The sequence below is a fragment of the Balaenoptera physalus genome (genome assembly GCF_965194825.1).
Source record: "Balaenoptera physalus genome assembly, chromosome: 1".
In the NCBI taxonomy this organism is placed as follows: Eukaryota; Metazoa; Chordata; class Mammalia; order Artiodactyla; family Balaenopteridae; genus Balaenoptera; species Balaenoptera physalus.
The window spans coordinates 17,075,280-17,093,877 of NC_138882.1; the positions used below are offsets into that span (position 1 = coordinate 17,075,280).

An 18,598-nucleotide genomic window follows, 5' to 3' on the forward strand; every position below is an offset into this window, starting at 1 on the left:
AACAATGCATAGCTTGTTTATTGACAGCAGCAATAGCAAATCCCAGCTGTCTCTACTGTATGAAGCAGAGTCTCCTCCCATTCACCTCTATTCACTGAAGTCCTGCTCAAAAGATCTTATCTTTTTCAAGTTTTACTTGAGTAAGCCCAATCAACTCTAGTCTTATCAGGTGCTCTGTAATTTGTTTAGCTCTTTCTTTTTTCTTTTCTTTCTTTTATCTTTTTTTTTTGTTCTTTTTGGCTCTGCCACATGGCATGTGCCATCTTAGTTCCCTGACCAGAGATGGAACCCGTGACCCCTGCAGTGGAAGCACAGAGTCTTAACCACTGGACTGCCAGGGAAGTCCCTGTTTAGCTCTTTCTATCCCTGCCCTCCTGCCTAGATGATAGGTCTCGGACTCGTTTTTCAATGACATTTCTTCACTGAGGTAGATCGAAGAAAAGGGCCACACTATTTTGCAGCTCCTCCCATTAAGAGGTGGAGTCCATTTCTCCACCTGATTCTATTTCTTGAATCTGGGCTTAGCCATTTGACTTGCTTTGGCCAATGGGATATTGACAAACATGTTTCAAACAGAGGCTCAAAAAATGCTTGTGACATTAGGGTTTGCCTTCTCTTGCTGCAGTTGGAATCCTGAGGCCACCATATGAAAAAGCACACACTAGCCTTCTGGAAAGGCCACATAAAGAAAAACCTGAGTACCTTGACTGGCTACCTTCCAACTGCTAGACATATGAGTGGGGCCATCCTAGACCCCCTAGCTCTCAGTCTATCTGCCAACTGACTGCAGACCTATGAGTGAGCTCAGGTGAGAATATCAAAGGAATTGCCCAAGTGAACCCAGCACAAATTGCCAACCCACAGAATTGTGAGCTAACAAATGACTGTTGTTTTAAACAGTTCTGGGATGTTTTGTTACACAGCAAAAGCCAACCGATATACTCACTATGCTTCCCGCATTGCTTTCTAGTCATCTTTATTTGCTGCTTCACAGGTGTACTTCATTAGTGGATGATCCACTTATCCCCATTTCACAGAGAGGAAAAGTCAATGCCAAGAGGGAGGCTTTTCTAGTATTGATGTCCTGACAGGCTTAATTCTTTAGATCCCATGCATTAGAGATAAATCCTCCTTAGACATTTTTCAAGGGAACAGCCACTAAGAATGTTCAGAAAGGAATTAGAAAGTTAAGGATGTGCAGACAGCACCTGAAAGCTGGACTCCAAAACTATAAGCCTGAGCTTAAATAGGACTTATAAAGTTAATAAAGCCAGTATCCAATTTTGTTTGTCTACCTCTTATTTTTCAACCAGCAGCTATCAAACATGCACAAAGAATCTAGGCTGTTCCAAGGCCACAGTCACTAGAACCCACACAATAATCAGCACAATAATTATCAATAGTATTTATTGATCATCTTTAAATGTTAGGCACTTTTCACATCCATATCTCTGATGCCACAATAGCCCAACTAATAGTTATATTTACCTTCTACAGAATAAGAAACTAAGGCCTGGAAAAGTTAAGAAACTAGCCCCAAACCACACAACTAGAAAGGCAGAGAACTGAAATCCAAGCCAGGGTTAGCCTATGACCTTTCTCATCTAGGCTTTTCCTCCCTTGGATTGACTGCAATGCAATTCCTGTTTCCTTCCACATATTAAGGATGCAGATCATGAGCCCCACATCCAAGGATACCTGCAGGGACTGTTCCTTGGCAAGAAAGCAGAGTCTCTGTCATGTATCAAAATGTAAGTGATTTCACTTTCAAACAGCTTAAGTCTGTTATCCTTGGAATACCCCTAGAAAAGCCTGCTATTTGTCCACAGCATTTACTTTTCAACTGAAGTTTTGAGGAGGCAGAAGGGAATACATTAAGTCATGAACTAGACGCATTTTTTTTTTCTAACTCAGTGCCAGATAAAGTAAAATAAGACCTTCCCAAACTTCTGAATTAAATTCCTTAAAAAATCCTCAAAGGAGACCTCAATATTTAAAAACGTAAGAGAGGTCAGCCTTGAAGCAATGAACAGCCTTTATAAATACTCTTTATGTTCCCAGGAAGAGACCAATGCACAGCACACTCAGCTCTGTTAGTGGCATTTTACACTTCTTAAAGTAGTAAAAATGGACACTGTGCTTTTCATTTTATTTACTGGATCATCTCTTACCGGCTAGCTCCATTTTAGTATCTCCCTTCCCCCTCAGTTACAGGCTTATAAAATCAGTTTACTTCGTTGCATCTAACAGGTATTTGTTTTTTACGTGCTCCATATCCACAGGCCTTTATAATTTTGTGATTTTAGCATCTCACTTCCTGGAGCCTGCTTCTCAGGTCCTTCTGTTTGCACTTAAGTGTAGACCTGTCCATGTCCCCTCCTTGACAGCTAGCACCTGACTTTAGTTTCCATTGTATCCCGTGCCTAAGACAGTTCCTGACACATGTAGGGGCTTATAGTGTCACGTTGCATTATACCTTTTTGTATCCCAACTCTACACACTTCCTACTTTGCACGTAGAGGGAATTCTCTAAATATTGTGAATTAATTAATGGAGGGACAATGGGAATGATCAAAGTAAGGGAAGTTCATCATGATTGTAAGCAGCTCTTAGGGGCAGGAGATCAATGACAATTCCCTTCCAACATTTTTATTTATTTTTAAAAAGACAGGGTTCCTTTCCTTCATCAATTCCTTTCCCCCAATACTCCAAACTCGATATCTAACCTTGTTAAAATAAGCCAGTTTCTTTTCCCTACAAGGCCAATTTCATAAATATAATTCTGCTAACTTACATACCAGCTGAAACAGGCTGGGATCTGGGACCCCGGGACCCTTTGCCACAGCGCTTGCACCTGGACAAAATCTCCTTGGGCAGCAAAGAAACTATAAGGGACCAAAAATAACTGTGTGCATGAGCAGTTGGGGCAAATTATGAACAAGATACAAAAAGACCAGATCGCAACTGCCACTTCTGAGGTGTGGGGAGCAAAAGCAGGAGACCGTGCCCGATCCCTGCACAGAGCCCACCCCTCGGGCCGGACCACTGGACCCGCCCCTACCCTCACCCCATTTAAGGGACCAGCTCGCCCCCCGCGCAGGGAACAAGCAAGGGAACCTGTTATTGTTTTTGCTCCCTCATGCTGCAGCTCGAGTCCCAATAAAGTCTTGTCTGAATTTCTCATCTGGCCTCTTATCAATTTCTTTTGATTAAGGAGTCCAAGAACCCTGGTCGATAACACAGCCATTTTAAGAACCATAGCAGACTATCTCAATCTTTGTGAGAATTAAGTGACCAAAGCCACTTAAAAAGCACATCTTAGCAATTCTTTCAGTTCCCTTAAAAACAGCAGCATTCTATAGAAGCCAAATTGCAGAATCCAATTCAGGATGTAAATTACCGCAAAAGAAAAGGAAATAGCGGCCGGAGTTCTCCATTGTCAGGTTATACCTACTAAGCTAAAATTCATGCATCTGGAAAATAATATAACATTAAAAAAAAACAAACAAAAACTGATTTCCCTTGAATTAGAACCACGTCTGATTTGGTTCCTCTTGCATCTGCTTCAACCAAACTTGTTGAAATGAAGTTATCGAAATGTCTGTGCTGGGCGATCAGGCAGCACCAGGACAGCACAAAAGAGACGACAAAAGAGCAAGAGGAAGGGAATATGTCACATCCTGACTACAGGGAAACAGTGCAAAACATCTAATCACAGCAGTGCCAGGGAACTTGAACCTGTCCAAAAAGATCCCGAGCTCTCCGTGTTTAATTGCCGTTGATGGCTGCTGGCCGGTCATGCATGACGACGGGTGCGGGTCCGGCTGCTCCCTGCCTGTGTTCATTGCTGTCAGCCTTCACTCCAGGTGATAAACATGGTCCTCAGAGCCTGCGAGAGGGGGTCTGGGCCAGAGCTGGGGGTGGGGGAGGCTGGAGAAACCCCTCAGAGACACAAAGCGCCTTGAATGTAAATAACCCGTAGCTAAACAGAGGTCTTTAGAAATAAAAACATTATAACCAGCTTCCAGCCTTACTTCCTTTCCTCAAGTATCCGGCAGATTTGTTTTCTCTCAAGGAAAACAAATCTAGGACACCCTATGCAGATGGGTAGGACATCAGTGACCTGAGGTATGTCAACTGGCCAATCGTGAATCTCCTGTTTGATCGATTCTATTTCAGCACATGCTTGATGCTGGATGGAGAAATGTGAATTGCACTTGAATAGCAAAGGGCATTATGGCTTTTTGTCGACTCAGTACTTTTAAACTTCTTTCTGTCTGCATAAGAGGCAACATCTTGTTTCTATTGATTCCGATGACAAGAAAAAACCCCAAGCTCTTGGGGGAAATGATGGTTTAGGAAGTCTAGTGTGGCATTGATAATTTGGAAGGAGTTCATCAATCCTTTTGCTGCCTAATTATTCATTTTTAGTGTGGGGTGAGTCGAGAACTTCTCTGAAGTGAAGACCCCTAGAGAGACTGCATGAAGGCATGACTCTGTGAGAAAGCTCAAAATGCAGAAGTTCCAGGCAGAACAAAACGGTGCAGTTGAGATTAGGAACAACTTGCCACAGAAGGCCGGTCACTTGTCTACACCCCATGAAGTGTTGGGGAGAGCTTAACTTCTCTCTGGGTTTTAATTGCCTCATCTCTAAAAATAGACATTTCTACCTCATGGGGATGTTCTGAGGATTAAATGAGCTGATGTCTACTTATGAGCTTCCTCTGCCGATAAATAGACAAACTGCAGGCACGTAAGGACAAGGATTTGTACCTATTTATTTTTGTAAACTTAGTGATAGAGCATAATGGTAAATGGTACAAGCTCTGAAACTAGTCAGGACTGATTTGAAGACTGACTGTGTTACTAACTAGCTGCTAATTTTTTTTTTAATTTATTTTAACTTGTGTGTTAATGTTCTCATCTTAAAAATGGAGATAATTATTCCTACCTGAGAAACAGTTGAGATGATGTGCCTAAGAGATCTGACATACAGTAAATATTCAATAAATGGTAATAACTCCCAGCTCCCAGCTCCAAGCACATATCCAAGAACAAAAATTTAGAAATAAGTTTATGGTACTGAAAATTAAATCATCCACGGCAGGAATACAGTTTTTGTTGATTGGCAATTTGACATGAACTGTGTAAATATCTTACTATTTTCTCAGCAAGAACCAAAAACAAAGGATGGGAGCAAGGAAATTTCGTTTCATTATCATAAAGGCTCTTTTCTCCACAATAAAACTAGTTTCACCTTTTTTTCTGATTATGTAAACACTTGTTCGTTGTGAAAAAAAATTTTTTAAGCCAACCAATCAATAAAAGGAAAGAGAAGAAAGTCAAAATCACCTGAAATTTCACAATCCCGTGATAACCATCACTAATATGATATGAACCAGCAACCCCACTTCTGGATATCCAGGTGACTCAAGCAACATGAGCTGGGAGGGGGGGGGGGGCGGGACGGGCAGCCCTCCATGCAGTGGAAAATCAACCTATAACTTACAGTCGGCCCTCCCTAGCCTCGCTCCCTCTATATCTGCGGTTCCAAATCCTCAGTTTCAACCAACAGCAGATTATGAAGTGCTGTAGTATTTACCACTGAACAAAAACATTCGCGTATAAGTGGACCCTCGCAGTTCAAATCCGTGAGGTTCAAGGGTCAACTGGATGTCCAGAGAAAGTGAAATCGGGATCTCAAAGAGAAATCGGCACTCCCGTGTTCATAGCTGCATTATTCACAGAAACCAAGATAGCTTGTAACGTATCCGAGCCAGAGATTGACTTGCTGCTCACCACACCCATTTCCTTTTCCTGGGGACTCAGATAGACTTCACTGGCCGGCATTCAACTCAGTTAGGGGTGGTCATGTGACTGATTTCCAGCCAATGAAATGTGAGAAGGGACATGTTACATCTTCGGGTCTAGCCCGGAAATTTTTCCTGTGATTGATCCTCCTTGCTCTTTCCCTTTTGGATTTGCTGCAGGAGAGTACAGTGTCTTGGACGTCTGTGTTGAAGATAATAGAATAAAAATAATGAAAGGAAAAGGGCGTCCTGAATCATTGCCTGTAAGAGATCTATCTGCCCATCAGAAGCACCCCTCTGCCCCCATTTGGACATTACATGAGTGACAATTAAATGTCTATTGTATTAAGCCTCTGAAATCTCAAAGTTTATCTCTGCAGCAGCTTGTGCTGCCTTAATTGTATGATAGAGCATTTTCTCACATCCCTACGAGCAACAGGTGTTATTATACATTAATTTTTTAAAGAACCATAGCAGCAAAAGAAAAATAGTTTTTCTTTTCAAAAATTTCTACTGATTATTTTATTTCTTATCTTTTTGTATATGGTGAAACCATAAAAACGATGGTGAATAATAATGGCAATGGCATACACCCTCTCTTGTTCCTGATTTTAATTAAAATGGGTTTACCTGTAAGTATCAAAACTTTTCTCTAACATTATCTTCTATTAACTTGGTAATCTTAACTTCCACATTTAGTTCTTTGATTCATCCTTAGTCTATCATTGTATTTGAGGTTAAATAGAGATCATATTTTATTTTTCTCTGTAGAGTGAATCAGCACCATCTCTATATTGTCTGTTCTTTCATCATGAATTTGTGATACACTTTTATCAAAAATTAAGCTCATGTGGGTTTGGACCTAAGAATTCTATTCTGCCCATTGGACTTTCGTATATCTTGTACTGTTTATTATTTTCACGTCATATTGTCTTATTTATGGTATATTTTAACTTTATAAATATTAACTACTACTAATATTTTCTTATTTGTTCTTTCATAAATTGGGCTCTGTAAGTCTCTGAGGGTATTTCTTTAGCATATTAGGTCTGTCCTCCAGCTTCCCTTTACCATCTCCATTGCTCCCCTTTAGGGAAGGACATGAAATTATTTTTTAAAATGTGCTGACACTTTTGTTATGAGTCTGATAAGGTATGGATGAAGAGTTACCCTCCTTTCGCTTTTGTTGGTACATAGTCACTTACCTGAACTACTTCTGAGAGTTGATTTAAAGCACTGCCCTCCAGTCTGGAGGGAGGAAAATCAGCTCATTTGGTTTGGAGACAAAAATCTGACAGCTCTGTCAACGGTGTGAATATTTCGCTAGTAAATAACAAATCCTGACAAGCTGGACTTCATCATCTTCTGCAGCCCTGGGTGAGAGTGATGCCTGTGGTGAGAATGGAGATGAGTCAGAATTAGACATGGAACTTTCTGGAAGGCAGGGGAGTCTGGGCATAACCACAGCACATGTAAATACATACCCCCCCACACACACACGCACACACATACAGAGGTCTCTGAGACTGTGTATAATTCAGAAAGTTGGATTTTTGTTCTCTTCATGTAGAAATTACCAAAAAAATCCAATGTTTGATGCTTTTTCAACATAACCAGATTGATGCACTTAATCTTACATGAAATCAACAAGCATGCATTTTCTGAGGAAATATGCTGTGTGCAGTCTTGGTCAAACACCAGAAAATAACAATAAATATAATATAGCCAAGGTTCTCCAACGCTATTAGGCAACATTTCTAGAAAGGAGTTGGTTAAGCTACAAATGGTGAGATTAGAATACAAATATTATAGGAGTTCAGAGACAGGAGAGATTAGCAAATTCTGGAGTTGTCCAGGAAAATTCCATGAGAAAGGTGTAGTTTGAGTTGAATCTTAAAAGATGGGTGACATTTGGATTTGTGGAAAGGAGAAAGAACAGTTACAAATCACAGAAGTGGAAATAGACATGGTGGGTATAGTGGATGGTGAGAAAATCTTTCTGGTTCTAAAAAGTGTTGTGGTTTCTTCCAGCTAGAATCAAGGAATCTTGAGCTTAAAAAAAATTTTAAGCCCTGTATAGTCCTTTTCTGAAGGAAACAGATACTAAGAATCTTGGAAACTCAAAAGAGCAAGCAAATAGAGAAATTAAAGCTGGAGTCTGGCTTGGAGGGTGGAAGTTGAAGCTAGCTGTGAGCCTGGGGGATGTGATAGACATAGATACTGCTACAAAATGGCACCAGTTGTCTGTATTACTTTATGTTTCATTTTCTGTCTTGCAAAACCATTTTCATGTTGTATTGTCATGTCATAATGTCATAATTTATATTATGTTTTAGCTGATTTTGACATTGGGTCTATATATTGGAACTTTCCATTATCAGATTCCATTAATCAGATTCTGGCCACTTCCCTGGTGGTACAGTGGTTAAGAATCCGCCTGCCAATGCAGGGGACATGGGTTTGAGCCCTGGTCCAGGAAGATCCCACATGCTGCGGAGCAACTAAGCCTGTGTGCCACAACTACTAAGCCTGCGCTCTACAGCCCCCGAGCCACAACTGGAGCCCGCGTGCCTAGAGCCCGTGCTCCACAACAAGAGAAGCCACCGCAATAAGACTGCGCACCATAACGAAGAGTAGCCCCTGCTCACCGCAACTGGAGAAAGCCCGTGCGCAGCAATGAAGACCCAACGCAGCCAAAATAAATACATAAATACATACAAACAAACCACATGATAGGTATCAAAAAAAAAAAAAATTTTCCCTGTAACTTGCTGGCTGAAGGGTACTTGCATGCATTCATTCATTAATACTTAGCAGGTATTTGAGCACCTACAATGTCCCAAAGCCTGGGGAGAAATGCATCCACATACCATTCCTGCCCTCACAGAGCTTAGAGGGCCTTAAAGTGTCTAGTGGCTTCTGAGGTCACTGAACACAACCTGCTCTTAAAGGATAAATCTTCCCTTCACTATTTAGTGACTACTTGGACATTTCTAATAATAAGGGGCTTACTTCCTCCACAGGGCAAACTGACTTCAGTGAATGCGTTGGAATAGCAGAAATTATTAGAAAATTAGTTCTTATATTAAAGTGACATTTGCCTCCTTAGAGTTGTTCTCAAACCATGGTGAGCACAGTTCTCCATAAAATGCTTTCAGAACTACAGATTATCAGGCCCCCCTAAGAGCCATTGAATCAGAATCAATAAGGATCAGGCCCAGGAATCTTTTTTTTTTTTTGAAGATATTTTTTTGATGTGGACCATTTTTAAAGTCTTCACTGAATTTGTTACAATATTGCTTCTGTTTTATGTTTTGGTTTTTTGGCCACGAGGCAGGTGGGATCTTACCAGGGATAGCACCCTCACCCCCTGCGCTGGAAGGCAAAGTCTTAACCACGGGACCGCCAGGGAAGTCCCAGGCCCACGAATCTTTTACTTTTTAACATCTTTATTGGAGTATAATTGCTTTACAATGGTGTGTTAGTTTCTGCTGTATAACAAAGTGAATCAGTTATACATATACATATATCCCCATATCTCCTCCCTTGGCGTCTCCCTCCCACCCTCCCTATCCCACCCCTCTAGGTGGACACAAAGCACCAAGCTGATCTCCCTGTGCTCTGCAGCTGCTTCCCACTAGCTATCTATTTTACATTTGGTAGTGTATATATGTCAGTGCTACTCTCTCACTTTGTCCCAGCTTACCCTTCCCCCTCCCCGTGTCCTCAAGTCCATTCTCTACGTCTGCGTCTTTATTCCTGTCCTGCCCTTAGGTTCATCAGAACCAGGCCCAGGAATCTTCATCTTAAAAACTCTACAGATGATTGTGAGGGGCAGCTGGGGTTAAGCACCACAGCCGTGCATCCTCTTCTCCTTGTCTCTAGGTCTGTCCTCTACGATGAGATTGAACAGAGGCAAAGCCGTCTTCTGTGCATGGTCCTTCACATATGTAAAGACAACTGTCACACTCCAACTTCCCCCAAGTCCCCCACCCCTACTGCTACTTCATCCACAGGCTGAAGACATCCACTTTTACATGATGTGATTTGCAGTACTGTTTACTACTATCATCATTTTTCATTCAGTGATTCTATTTTGTCAGTGTTTTGTGGTACCAGTAAAGTCCAGATGTAGTTTGGCCAAATGGACATTTGCATCCCTTGATCTGAGCACTGTGCTTTCCTTAATGAAGCTTGTTTCTTGGTGCTATCGAGCTGCTTTCCAATGCTATTAGCCCATTTAGAGCTTGGGCCAATTAATGTCCCCCACCAAATATTTTCAGAGTTATCAAGCAAGACTCCACCTATTTGCTCCATTCATGTCATTGATCTTTGAATCTCAGTGTAAGACTTTACCTCTATATCTATAATTTTTCATTTCAGTTAGAATTAATTTCAGTCTTTCATCTGTCATCAACATCTTTGCTTCCTCTCAAAGATTGGGTCAAATTTGAAAATAGTCTAGAAATGAATTGGAATGGTAGATAGTTGTCAGTTTCTGTTTCTTGAGCTTCCTTTTTAGCAATAAAACATAGAGCAACTTAATATACCTCATGCAGGAAAAAAAAAAAAGAGAAGAGGAGGAGGAAAAGGAGGAAGAGAAGGAGGAAATAGTCAAGCAGAGACGGTCCTTGACTATTTTGAGGAGTAGGTACATTTCCACTTATAGTCTGTTCATTAAACAAATGGCGGCCAAATCCCTCTCTCTCATCGGGCCATTCACACATATGCACTCAGATGTAGAAGATGTAAGAGAGCAAATCTAATGAGCATTTCATGGGCAGGCAGTTGCATGAATGATAAAAAACTTCTTAAAGTATCTTGACACAAATTAGAGTGGTGCGCACTTTATAATAAGGGCAATGATAATCAGGATGATTTAGAGCCACTTTAATCAAAGGCTATATTAGAACGTGGATCCCAGAGGTGAGGAGGCAGTTATTAGTTCACTGAACCACCCCGATCCCCAGGCATTCATAGTTCAACTCACACAGAAGGATTTTAGTGTCTTTGTAAAAGAAAATCCCCTTCCGAAATCATTCCACTTGGAAGGAGCGGGAATAGTCTAGTAAAGATAAGAGGAGATAAGGAAAGAATTTGAAGTTGACATGGAAAAAAATGAGTTGCAACTTGAATGGGAAATATATTTACTTCAAAGTTGGGATGGAACTAGGAGAATCTAGGTGCCTACAGATGATTCATAATGTTTTGGGTCACATTTAAGTTTGATTAAAGCACTTAGAAATATACATTAGCAAAATAGTTCAGCAGTGAATATATTTTTTAAAATGTGCTTTAGGAGGCTTGTAAAGCATTCAGAAATCACCTATTTGTATGCTGATGAATTCCAGATTTCTATCTCCATGCTTGACTTCTTTCGTGAGCTCCAGACTTGATTATTAAACTCTACACTTGACAGTCCCACTTGGATGTCTAAAAGGAAAACCACACTTACTGTGTCTTAAACAGAACTCTTGATTCCCGGTCCCACTCCATCATCATCCTCTCTCCGGTCTTCTTTTTTTTTTTTAACCTCTGTAAATATTATCCAGTTTTCCAGGCATATGCCCTAGGAGCCATCTTTAACCCCCCATTTTCCCTCTCACCCCGTGTCCAATCTGTCAACAAGTCCCGTATCCTTTCTCCCTCCTTCACCTCTCACCCCACCCCACCTAAGTCAACAGCCTCTTTCTCATGGACCACCTCATACACCTCCTCATTAGTCCCCATCTTCTATACTTGCTCTTCCCAGTTCATCTCCCACACACACGGCCAGAGTGATCTTTCTATAATGGAAGTAAGGTCATGCTACTCTCCTGCTCGATAAAGTCCAAGGGCTCCTATACACTCAGAGTAAAATCCAGGCTCCTCACCATGATCTCCAAGGCCTCCCATGATCCGGTGTCTGGCCACCTCTTCAATCTCATCCTCCCTCCCGGTCTCCACCTCACTCAAGTGCACTTGAACCTCCCTGAGCTCCTTGCTGTTCTTCAAAGTAAGCTTGTATCATCCCATCTCAGGGCCTTTGCACTCGTTCTTCTGCCTGGAACATTAACTCTGCCAGATACCAGCAAGCCTTGCTGCCTCACTTCAATTAAGGTTCTGCTCAAACATCACCCCCTCAGAAGCGACACCCTCTTTAAAATGACACCTCCCTCCATCAAGCCCTATTCTTCTTCCCGTTTTTAGTTTGGTTCATAGCATTACCATGGTCTGACGGTGTGTCATTATACATAATAGATAGGTAGACAGATAGAGAGATGAATAATGCATAGAGATAGATAATAGAGACAGACAGAGCTACAGGTAGGTGATAGAGACACATAAATAGAGCTAGAGGTAGACAGAAGAGTGGGGGATAGGGGGAATGGGATTCAGGATTCTTTAAAGCTTTCCAGGTGATTCCACTGTGCAACCAAGTTTGGGAACCACAGGACTGGAGGGCAAGAGCTAATATATAAAACAGACTTTCAGCTGCTGGAATTAAGTTGGAATATTTACTGCTGATCAGTTTGGTTTTGTGATGCTGGAGGGATATCTCAGAGCTCCCTTTATCCCCAATATGCCTTGGGTAAATGTTCAAAAACAAGAAGGCTACGTTCACAAGTTGTTTTTCTCTTTCATGAAGTCTCTTTACTAAAGGAGGAAGGGCATGATTATAAGAGCCAGACGCCTTGGCTGTGAATCCTGGCTCTACCACCTGGCCAAGTGACACTTCCCTGTGACTCAGTTTTCTTATCTGTAAAATTAGAATAATAACAATATTTTCCGTCATGGAGTTGCTGGGGAATCAAATGAATTCTACGTGAAGGGCTTTGAGCAGCACCTGACACAAAGTTAAGGGCTCTGAAAGCGTTTGCTGTTATCTTTGAGGGAGCGGCTCTCAAGCAGAAAATGCACGTGGAAAATTCCTTTGGCCAATGATTTTGAAAGTAGCTAGGGGGATTGAGACAGACCATTTTTCTCTAATACTCGAACTCCACACAAGAACAGAGCTGGTTAATGATTAGACCCTATAAAATTTTCCATGTCATGTGCCTTTTCCCCACCAGGCAATAGAGAGTAATTAAGAATTATGGGAAGCGGGTTCAGTGAGAGGAAAGGCATGCCTTTCTAGGGACAAGCTCCAAGCCCTAACGAGGTTACTGGCACAGGTGTCTCCTGCAAATAAATTAATGGGGAGGCAGATCCAATCATGAATCTGTCATCCAAACTTGGTATTTAGAGTCATTTGGGGAGATGGGGCTTCCTTGGCCCAACCTTGGTGGTGTCTGGAGCAAAGATTAGCAAGCAGAGTGATTTCATTAGGATAACAAGGCAGTTAAAGAACAATCTGGCTCTTTAGATGGTATTTATAAGGCATTTCAAAGAAACTCTGAACTGACAGCTGCTGTCAGTCCCTCACATAGGAGCTGTGGTGATTTATTGATACAGCAGGGGAGCTGTTATTATCCTTATTTGTAAAAGTTTTGCACATACTAAGAGTCCGTCTTGACTAGTTGCAAACTTCCCAAAGACAAATACACCTCACTGAATGTGTCAGTTGCCCTGGCACGAGGTTTTGTTTAAACAGAATAAGATAAATTCTTAAATACATGGTGTCCTATATAGTTTGGTCAACCGCTCCAAGTCCTTTTTGATAGAATATGGTAGATAAAGTTACATTCTCAGTTACCTGCATGAGGATTAATTACCGCCATTTCTTGGCTAGTTTCTTCCAGCTTGAGTTCTTTTCTTGATGCATCAGAATATACAGATGTGTAATTTTTTGACAGAAGAATATGAAATTATGCAGAAATCGGTGCTCCACAAAATGTGCAACACTACCGAAACTAAATATGAGTGATTTTTAATTAATTGTATTCCTTATTTATCCATGCCATTATACCTTCCTGGTTCAGCTAATTGAGAATTGATTATGTGTAAGTCCAACCATGGAGCAATTTCTTTTCACCCTTTAGGGCCTCAAGGTGGCTAGACAATTGGGTTTCCATTAGCAGTTAGCAGAGGGCAGGTGGAGCCTCTGTGTCACTTTTAGGAATAGACGTATCTGTTCACTACTTTGAGGTTAGAAGAATGGGATTTCCTGACAACATTTTTATCAGATCCTATGCCAGTAGAGCCACAGGATCCTTGAATTTTCCTGGTCTGGAAGGGATCGTAGGAACATGTAACCCAAGCTCGTTCATTTTACAGTTGAGTTAACTGAAGCCCAGGGAGATAAAATGTCACATAGGTACTGCTGAGCCAAGACAAGAAAAACTAGTAAGTGTTAAGTCTTGAATGCTTATATTCAAGCAGATATTCTATTACTGCTAGTTTCTGTGGTGGTCAGGGTATTGTCAGTGAGGGGAAAAAAAGCGGTTGGAGCAGGAAAGAAACACTGATGGAGAAAGGAAGAGGGATTGGTTTGGGGATAATGAGGGCATTTAAAAAAAAATAATGGAGACATGCTCTTTTCCTTTGGGAAAGGGAATGCCAGGACCCACTAGGACTGGGTGAAGTATCAGGGTGGGGCGAGGCAGTACATGAATTTTTCCTCACAAACGAACTAGAAAGAGCCAAACCTGATTCACTACAGCCTAGAACATTAGGTAGTGGCGCAAAAGAGGGGCACTTGAAACTTGACAGAGATAGGTTTTGGACAACTGAAGCAAGTACTAATTTATATAGCAGGTAAAAAATTTTCATTACACCAACAGATAGATTGAAGATTGAGTAGATTCAAACCTAGCTTCAGTAAATTAGTGTACGCCCAGCCCATATAGGCTTGTACTGAAAGCTGAGATGTTTGGGGACAGACTTTTGAGGTTTTCATCGGGGAAATGATCCCTCTCTTCTACATAGATCTGTTATTGCCAAAGTCTATTGGATCATCAGGTTTGGCTGTCCTTGTTCTGTGCAAAATTTTATCTCCACACTTTCCAATAGTGAAAGTTATTAAATATGGGGAGTTTGCATTCTATTTTTGGTTATCCAGGAGGTGATACACACATTGTCTTTGAGGCATCTCCTTCTGATTGCCAGCTTTTTGATCACTTCATCAGACATCATTAATTTTGTGTACCCCTTGAAATTAAAAGTAGATGAAATTCTAAGGTAGATTTTTTCATTGCCACCAATGATATATCCTCGGTTTCTCTCTCAAATTAATGGGACCTTTATTTTCAGTCAGACATATTGGCACCTTCATTTAAAACTACATTTCCCAGCTTCCCATGGGGTTAATGCTGCTCACCTTGGTATAGGGGGCAGTGTCCTGTGAGATTTCTGGGAAGTCTCTTTACAAGGAAGGTAAAGTTCTACCCCTCTTGTCTTCCATCCTGCTGCTTGAAATGTGTCTCTGATGGTTGTTGCCCAGAGCCATCTTGGACAGAGGCACAAAGGCCACGCTCTAGGGATGCTGCAGTATAGCTTCCAAGGGAAGGCTGGGTCTTGATGACCTGGAGCCACCATCTTGCTCCTGGGCTGGCCATCTCCAGATTGTTTTTATATGAGAGAGAAATTAACTGTTTAACTCACCATTTTGGGTGTACTCTTCACCAGAGCTGAACCTCATTCTAACTGATATAATATTTAATTTTGCTTCTTCTTAGTGGAACTGAGGAAACAAATTTTTTTTTAAGAAAATGCTTGAAACTAGTAGTTAAAATTTTTTAAAAATTAGGATTCATTACAGACTTCACTTATGCACACCATCCCTATCCCCTCTTATCTTAGTTAGTCAAGAGTTGGCTATGTTTTCTTTTTCCCAGCCATGACTGATTCCAATCCTAGAGAACGCTTCACCCTTGAATGCTAATCTTGTGGTTTTGATGGCAGGCAATTTGGGTAAGGAAATTGGCAGAGTACTTGAAATTTAAAATAGAAGTTCCTATTGCTCTCCTGCAAAACAATAAGACTTCTAAAAGGACTTCCTTGGAATATGAATGAAGAATCAATGTCATCTGAAATATACTTTTCCTATGTAATTAACGGGAAACATTAAAAAATGGGGCCACACTTTCCAAGTTTGACATAGAATAGAAAGAGCATTTTACTTGGAGTCAGAAGATATAAGTTCTAATCTTGGCTCTGTAAATTGCTATCCACATAACCTTGGGAAAATTATTTAATCTCCTTAAGCTTATCCCCTGAATTTAAAAAATGATAATAATAATTCATAGGGTTGATGTGAGTATTAAATAATACAGATGAAAATATTTAGCCCAGAGCTTTTCACATAGTAGTTGCTTTATAAATGACAGTTAATCTGATTTAATTAGTGTTGCATTCATGACAGTTTGAAGAAGACATGAGTTAGTACTCAAGTCCCATTTAAAAACGCACAAGGTGTCTGTTGTCCATAAGTCGGTGGGGACAATGGAGCCGACCACGATTTCCCCTGAAAAACCAGCTTAAGAAAAAAATCAATGATCATAAGCTGCCCAAGGATACATTGCAGCTAATCTCCTAACACTTAGGTGTGTGAAACCATCCAGCACCAACAACATTCTCATTTTTAGGTAAGCTGCAGAACGAAATACACTCTATCAAATGTTTGGTAACAAAATATCTCCAAGAAATGTCTGTGCTCACAAAAAGTATATAGAAAAAGAGGAAACAGAAATTGCTCCTCTATATTCATTCACTTCCACACCTTTGGTGTTTTGTGAGTCTGGCCTTTGGAATGATTTGTGACATTGGGAACAGCAGAGTTGTATCACAAAGAACTGGATTTTATGGGTTCAGTAAGAATCAGAAGAATTCAGTATAACAGTAGACTGGGGTAGACATGAGAAAAGTATGGGATGGGGTAGGACATGTGTTTCTGTCTTAACTGCAGGGGTATTCAATTCATGGGATTCAATCCAGAGATACATGGGGGAGAGGGAGACAAAAACAACACTAAAATTAAGATTAATTTCTCATCTAGAACACCTTTCTCCTCCATAGGCACCAACCCTTATATATGACCCAGCTAATGCTAGTACAGTCTCCAACTCTCTCCCATCCTGGTGCCTTAGCATATGTCTACAACTGTGAGTGAAGGTTTTCGGTGAAGAAGTTTAAAATTCTCACCAATGGAATGGAATGTCTTTAAAGGTTTGACGGTATGCATAGGCAATGGTAGCCATCTAAGTGATTTTTATAGCTCAAGAAAAGCTCCTTTGTTTAAAGAAAATACTAATGTTTCTGTCTGTTGAATGATCACAGTAGGATGGGGTATGGGGAACAAGGAAACTATTTGAGCACCAGTTATACACTAGGCATATATATATATTAAAGTATCTATATTAGGTATAGATTAGGTATCATTTACACATATTATCTCCTTTGATCTTAAAGAGTTCTATGAAATAGGTGATTTTATTTTAGTTTGGTATATTAGAAAAAAATGAAGATCAGAGATATTAAGAATCATGAATAAAAATCACAGAGCTAGTGAGTGATAAAGCCAGTGGTGGAGCAAAGTCAGTTATGTTAAACTCTAAAGGTTTGATTTGATTTAATTTTTTAATTTTTTTTAATTTAATTTTTATTTTATATTGGGGTATAGTTGATTTACAATGTTGTGCTAGTTTCAGGTGTACAGAAAAGTGTTTCAGTTATATTACATATACATATATCCATTCTTTTTCAGATTCTTTTCCCATTTAGGTTATGACAGGATATTGAGTAGAGTTCCCTGTGCTATACAGTAGCTCTTTGTTGATTATCTATTTTACATATAGTAGTGTATATATGTTAACCCCAAACTCCTGAAGGTTTGATTTTAAAACTTTAGTACTTTGGTCCTGGGAGTAAGTCTTAGCAGCCAGAATGTGTTTATTTTACCTTTTTCCTGAGACAAGCAGGACTTGTTTTCTGGCACACCTGAGGATGAGTAGTATGTCCCTAATCTGGAGAGGTAGTATTACGAAGTGATTAAAGGCATGGAGAGCAGCAGAATGATCTGATTCAAATCTCTGTTCCAGAATATTAGCTATGTATTCTTACACAAGTAGCTGGAAATCTCAGATGCCTTATCTCTAAAACACCTATGTGATACCTACCTTATCCATTTACCCTAGCATTGAAAGCAGCCTCTAAAATGGTCCTGAATGAGTCTTGCCTCATGGTATTCAATTTTACATGATCCCTTCTCTTGAGTGTGGGCTGGACCTAGTGATTCACTTCTCACAAAGTTAGCGGTTGTCACTCCTGAGTTTAGGTTACAGAGACTGTGGTTCCCATCTCCAACTTGAACTCTCATTCTCTTGCTAGCTCACTGCTGTAAGGGAAGCCAGCTGTCTTCTTGTGAGCTACCCTGTGGAGAGGGCCATGTGGTGAGGAACCGATGTCTCCAGCCAACAGTCAGGAAGGAGCAGAGGCTGCCAACAGCCATGTGAGTGAGTCTGGAAACAGATCTGCCCCAAGCTGTCCCCTGGAGTAGAGCCTTGTCAGAGCTTCTGGGCTGACATCTTGACTGCAGTCTTTTGAGGAATCCTGGGCAGAGGTGTCCATTCAGCTGCATCAGGATTCCTGACCACAGACACAGGTTAGTAATAAATGTTTGTTGTATAAAGCCACTAAACTGGGGATAATTTGTTACACAGCAATAGGTAACAAATACACCTGGGAATAAAAAGAAAATAAAGTATATAAAGCATCTGGTACAATGTGACCTCCCCACCAAAAAAATATCATAAGTTTAATCATTTGAAAAATTGTGTTATGGAGGAAACAGAAGAGGAAGCAGGTATGGGTGCTGAAAGACCCAATATTGCCTATAGCTTGCCATGACATTAGGCAGCTATGTCTTTCTT

The 18,598-nt window shown here is 40.6% G+C and overlaps 1 protein-coding gene across 1 annotated transcript in view; it reads left to right on the plus strand.

Annotated features, from left to right (window-relative positions):
• The window catches only part of LOC309644475 (uncharacterized protein), a 117,657-nt gene that overhangs the window by 25,185 nt on the left and 73,874 nt on the right, over nucleotides 1–18,598 (plus strand). The window contains exons 4-5 of the mRNA XM_082428212.1: nucleotides 47–6,442; nucleotides 9,696–18,330. The gene's annotated coding sequence lies outside the window, so the exon portion shown is untranslated. The remainder of the gene's footprint in view (nucleotides 1–46; nucleotides 6,443–9,695; nucleotides 18,331–18,598) is intronic.